The sequence below is a fragment of the Felis catus genome, chromosome D1 (assembly GCF_018350175.1).
Source record: "Felis catus isolate Fca126 chromosome D1, F.catus_Fca126_mat1.0, whole genome shotgun sequence".
Classification (NCBI taxonomy): domain Eukaryota; kingdom Metazoa; phylum Chordata; class Mammalia; order Carnivora; family Felidae; genus Felis; species Felis catus.
Genome location: NC_058377.1, coordinates 64,744,958 through 64,751,778, shown reverse-complemented (window position 1 = coordinate 64,751,778; position 6,821 = coordinate 64,744,958).

Genomic DNA, 6,821 nt, shown 5'->3' with positions numbered 1-6,821 from the left:
AAGTCCAGCACACAATAAGGAAACGAAATATGCCAGTGACAAGTTCAGATGAGAAGGGCAGAGATTTGTACTTTCCTAGGCACCAGCTGAATTCTGACAACTAGACAAGTGAGAACAGGAGGACTGGACTTCCTTCTTTTTCTTGAACCTGGAAGTCACGGAAGACCTCTCTGGAAAAGTGGCATTGCAGTCCCAGGGCAGAACCCCCACACAGAAGAAAGGCTGAGGTGACTGGGTAAAAGAGATCCGATTCCAATTGCAATGTTTTCTTTATTGTTTTGAACTGCCTTGATCAGTCTCTTCTTGGAATCTCCAGAGAATATTGCCAATAGAGTACTGATACATCAAACTATAATAAGGATCATATGGAACCACATTCATCCATTAAAGAAACATTCAATCACCACTATGTTCAAGGTTCTGTGTTAAGTGTCTAAATACCCAACATCTTCCAGCTAAACCATCTTCTCTTTTGGCCAAGGGCCTCCCTGTCAGACAGATCTGAAACTCCAGCATCATCTTTAACTCCTCCTTGTCTAATTTCGCCCTTTTCCTGCTATCCTTACTCACTATATATCTAGACTGTGGTAGCATCCTTTAACTTGGCTCCCTGACTCTGGGCTTGAAATTGGGTATTAGAAAGGTAATTTGGAGTTAAAAATGTAGGATAGAATCTTGGCTAAGGGTTTAAGACTATATGTGAATTCTTATTTTTTTATTTCTAAACAGCCAGTAAAAAGAACCTGGAAATGACCAATACCAACCACTGCTAGCAATTTGTATATCTCTATATATTTCACATAATTTTTAAAAATAAAATGACATCATGTGCATAATTGGAAATCCTTTATACATAAACCATGAGCATTTTCATGAAAATAAACTATACCCACATTTTTAATGGATACATTATTATATATACTATTGTATCACTATTCCTTAATTTATTTAGCAAATCCTTCATTGATTTACCTTTATATTGCTACTGATGTTTTACTGTTATAAACATTATTATAGCAACTTGCAAAATGCATAGATATTTGTACATTTCTTGGTGTATTTTCATCAAATAAAATCTCATATAGGAAGTTGCTGGATCAAAGAGGTATTTAAGGCTTTTGGTAAATAATGTCAAATGGCCCTCTGGAAATTTTATACAAATTTACACTCCCAAAAGTAGACTAGAAACATGGCTCTTTCCTATACTATCACCCAGTTATTAATATTCTTTAATATCTTCGCCAATCTGACAGGTGACAAGTGATCTCATTATTGTGTTAATTTTATATTTCCTTGAATACTAATGAGATTGAGCAATTTTTGCATATTTTAGGCTATTTATATTTCTTGTTTTTTGAGTTGTCTGCTCATATCCTCTCATTATGCTATATTGATTTACCTGATTTGTCTATATTAATTCTGCTATGTATATATTAAATATTCTCCCACTTGATGTTTGTGTTTACCAATTATTGGAATAGAAATTTAAAATTTTGATTTCACCAAAACTGTCACACCTTTTATTTACAATTTGTGACCTTAGTTTTTTTTTTTTTTTTAGAAAGGCTTTTCCTATTTCCAGACTAGCAAATATTCATCTATTGTTTTATTCCAGTATTTTCAAAGTTACATTTACTACATTAAAATCATATTGATATTGGATTTATTTTGATATAAGGCATAAGACAAAAAAGTATATGTATGGCATCATTTGTTCTAATTTATTGATAAATCCATCATTTCCCCGCTGGTCTGAAATGCTGATATTCTCACTGACTATACTCACGCATCTGTGAATCTGCTGAGGATCTTTGAGGTGGGCAATTAGAAGCAAAGACACAGGGAGGTTCAGATATGAAGTTATGATAAGGGCGGTAATAGGAATGAAAGGATGGGGATTATGAATGAAAGGATAGATTAATAATGGATAAATCTTATCTTCTCTTTGAAATGTGAAGATAATAAGGAGAGCTAAAGAGTAACAATAGCTTTTTTTGAACCAGGAAAGTGTCATGCATAAAACTGTGAAAAGCAGGAGTTGGTTGTGAAATAGAAGATGATGATTATTTGATCATTAAGATTTTGAGCTTGTGGACTCCATGGAGCATCTATGTGATGGTGATGATGATGATGATGATGAGAGAGAGAGAGAGAGAGAGAGAGAGAGAGAGAGAGACAGGAGAGGGCCAGGGAGAGAGTGAGGGAGAGAAAGTAAATTAAACTAAGATTCAGATGAATTTTATTGAGCATCTCCTGTATTTCATAGGTAGTGCTGCAATTTCCTGGATGGTTCATTGGCACTTGAAAGATTTTGCTTTCTTCCTCAGAGAAGTAAAGCAATAGCCAGGGGCACCATGGAGTCTGAGAAATGGCACATCAGCTACTCCCTAATCCTCCCTCATCCTCCTCCCTCCCCTCCTGCCCAGCCTTAGAGCCTCACATCTCATGTCCCTAGTCACCCTCCTCCTGGTGTGAGAGGAGGTGGAAATCCCATCCTGGAAGCCCACATGGAAGGTAGAAAACACTGGAGAGGAGATGGGAGGGGAAGAGGACTGGCACTCTGGGGTTATCTCCCCTAAACTTCCTCCAAGTCTATGGCCAGGGCAAGCAGAGGTTGAGGAAAAGGAGCAGGAGAAAGTGAGCGAGAGCCCCAACGCTGCTCCACCACACAGTCTGGCCCCACAGCTCACTCTTAGTTGCTCTTTCACAGGCTGGGGTGCAGCCAGAGAAGCTCAGGGCAGCCACATTCGTGGGCATGAGAAAGCTGCCTTCCACAACAGTAGGTGTAACAAGTAGAAGTGGAGTTCCCAGTGGCCTGATTTGGAACGTCAGACCTTTGTTCTATGGGAACATGTGAGCTGAGTCATTCAGGGTCAAAGAAATGTCTGTGGAGATTTATATGAATGAAGAAGACTTTCATGGTCTGCTCCCACACGCAACTGTGTTTCCTTGGACAGTGTGTCCATGTTCCAAGTCACTGACTTGTGAACAGACATTAGGACTGAGGCTCCTGGAAGTTGGAAATGGGCTGTACTAAGTTTCCCAAACAAGCAGATGAAATAAAGAAAATCAATCATTGGAGACATACGCAAACTTCCATACTTCATAGAAACATTACAGGCAAGGATTTTCCAAATTCTTGCTTCAAATCAGAGATCCTTGAAGTTGAACACTAGTCAGAAGTAGTAGAATCCGGTTATTAAAAATAAATGCTTTATACTTTTTAAATGTTTTTATTTTTATTTTTGAGACACAGAGAGACAGAGCATGAGCAGCAGAGGGGCAGAGAGAGAGGGAGACACAGCATCCGAAGCAGGCTCCAGGCTCTGTGCTGCCGACGTGGGGCTCGAACTCACAGACTGTGAGATCATGACCTGAGCTGAAGTCAGACGCTTAACCGTCTGAGCCACCCAGGCGCCCCTAAATGCTTTATACTTTTAAACATTTCAAATATACTTTAGCATACCTCTACTATTTTAACCCATGATGACCCTGCAAGAGATGATTTCCCCATTTTCTAGATGAAAGCTGAGACTAGGATGGACCAATGCACTTGACTGATACCATGGTTCAGAGCAGAACTAGGACTCATGAGGACCTTGTATTCTATCCCCACTCTCTATTACCCCACCAACATACTGCCATCCTTGAAACTCTGCCTTTTGAGGCCACTTTTTTTTTTTCAATAGCAAATCTTCACCTCCCAGACCATACATTTTTTTCAGGCCTCAGCATGGTTTATTTTGCTTGTTTGGCATGCAGGCATCCGTTACATATCCCAAATATGAATTTACAGATATGATCTGAAGTCTGTTATAAATTTAGCGAAGTGGTCACATAGACAGAGCCTCCTTTTGATAAATGTAACAATTTAATGTCCTGGGAACATGTATAGGTCAGGATATAAAAGCTTAGCAGATCATGTTTTACTACTTAATCAATGAAAGCAGAGAACGTTGTACTCTTAGATAAACGCGTATAGTGTTCTTCTGTGCTTATGGACACTTTAGGACATACTTGTGATTTGTGGTAAATATAAGAAGGAAAGATCGCCCAACGTTTGTGAAAGATACTTTAACATTTTTTTGTAAAAATCACTCCTCTCAATATAAATAGCATTAATCAGAATTTCTTTTCAAGTTGCTTCTCTATGGCTATATTAATTTTACCATTAATTTAAACTCCACTCATGAAAGATTTTTTAGGCAGGCTTCTCCCTAGTTTTGGTGAGCAGATGATAAGGAAAACATACTATTTATGATATCAGCCTTCAGATGAAATAGGAAATGATATGATAAGGAGAGTTAAAAATGAGTCTACTAGGAAAGACACTAAGAATGGAATAAAAACCTATGGGAAATCCAGAGATTAACCTAGGAGTCCTCCCTAGTCTTGCCCAAGTATGAGAAGCCTGTGTTCATGCAGAGTTGAGTCAGACATGGGCTTGAGAGTGCAAGCCTGGCTGGCCCCTTGCCCTATCCCTTCTCCTCATACCATGTCCCATGTGGTCAGAAACAGGACTTCCTGTAAAGAGGGGAAGATGCCGCAAGTTGTTAGGTGTCCAGGTGCCAGAGTGGTCAACACACCCAAGCAAAGAAAGTGATCTTGTAAGCATAAAACATTCTCTTTCAGGACACAGAATAAAACCATCTGGGAAGTGTCTGTTAGGGCAGGTAAGCTGTTGCAATGGTGAAAGAGATAATTATTTGACTTTTATTTAATTTTTAAAAGTTTACTTATTTATTTATGAGAGAGAGAACATGAGAATGAGCAGGGGAGGAGCAGAGAGAGAGAGAGAGAGACAGACAGACAGAGAGAATCCCAAGCAGGCTCTGTGCTGTCAGTGCAGAGCCCAACGCGGGGCTGGAACTCACTAACTGTGAGATCATGACCTGAGAGGAAACCAAGAGTCAGAGGCTTAACTGGTTGAGCCACCCAGGTGCCCTGAGATAATTATTCGATTTTTAAAACAAAAGATTATCATTTCCTCACTGCAATTTGCATTGTATCACCAGAGATGGAAGTTTTAGTTATTTTTAGAACATTTGTATTTTTACAGCAAGAAAAGAGCTTGGAGGAATAGGCTAAATCTGTCACCTTCCCAGGAGCCTAAAGTCCCCAAGTTCTGACATTAGTGGTTCCCTATCTCTCTGGTGGATGTGCCACTTAATTGTAGGCAGAAGCCACTCTGAAGCACTGAATTAACATTTTCCTGTCTCACCTTGCTCTCCAAAGAATGCTGGAATTGCACATCCAGGGCAGAGTTGAAGATTTGGGGGCACACATTTGAGATTTTAAAATTCTAAGTTTTTGAAATACTATACATCAAATAATACAAAAGAAAATGAATAGTATTTGCCTTCTCATATTTCCTTTTTCATGATCAACATCATAAAAAAATCCTCTTGGTATGTTTTTAAGTATGACAAATTACTAGCGTAGTAAATGAGGATAAATAAGACATCTAAAATTAAGCTGATTAAAAATTCAGCATTTATATGCGAATCAGTATAAATTTATAGACACATATGTAGGTGTCCAATGTTTCGGTAACATATTACAATTATTAATGGAAGTTGTCTATATGGTAAACGTTGGCAACTAATACGTTTTTAGGATTACCATGAGGAAAACAGATTTCCATTTTATTTATGTGTGAGAGAAGTTTTATTTTCACTTTTAATGAAATGTTGGACTCTGAAAATCCAATGAAGATAAAACATTTTTATTTTGGCAACATTACATATTGAGTTATTTATTTTGGGCTGAAAAATTAGTGTAATTATTATGAGTATTGATTGAAATAGGTTCACTTTATAAGTGAAAAGATCGTATTGGTTTCTTATATGGCTTAAATATTGTCATGTTAATACTACACATGTGTATAATGTGCTATATATTTTTTTTTAATGTCACTAATTTATTAGAGAATTCTGCATCTGAGACTTTTCTTACCATAAGGCCCAAATCAGGGAGATAAACTTTTAAGAGTAAGGAGCCCCAATGAGAAAGGAAATAGAAAATAGTATCTCAAATTCAGCTAATTCAGACCCTTCTTCATAATCAACTCTTTGCTTTATAGGTCTTCAGGAAATTTGTGAAAACATAGATTCATATCCTTCATAACTTATGAATATATTATTATTAAAATTTTTTTTAATGTTTACTTTTGAGAGACAGACAGACAGACAGACAGACTGTGAGCAGGGGAGGGGCAGAAAGAGAAGGAGACACAGGATCCAAAGCAGGCTCCAGGGTCTAAGCTGTCAGCACAGAGCCTGATGCAGGGCTTGAACTCACAAACTGCAAGATCACGACTTGAGCCAAAGTTGGATGCTTAACCGAACGAGCCACCTAGGTGCCCCACTATGAATATATTATTATTAATTTTCTACTTTGTTTTACAGAAAATCAAGGAAGCACTTGGAACAAAGTCCAGAAATTCAACAGCTGGGAAGGCATTATGGAGAAAGCAATTTTGATGGGTTTTCTTCAATTTTCTCTAAAAAGAGCCAAAGAACTGATGAAATTTACTCTTAGACCAAATATTCCTTTAAAAACATGAGTACAATACATTCTCTAAGAGACATGTGTTAAAACATGATATCTACTTACTATTTTTTTGGTTTCTAAACTGACATGAAACTAGTTCTAAAAATATTTAAGAAATGGGTATGATTTTTTTTATAGGAAACATAATTTTCTCATTTGAGTGTTGGTACCTGCTCATTTTCTTCACCTAAAAGCAACTCTTCCTATTGTAACGGTCCCTTGCCTGCCACTGTCCATTGTCAGCTCTAGCTATTGCCATCTTCCCAACA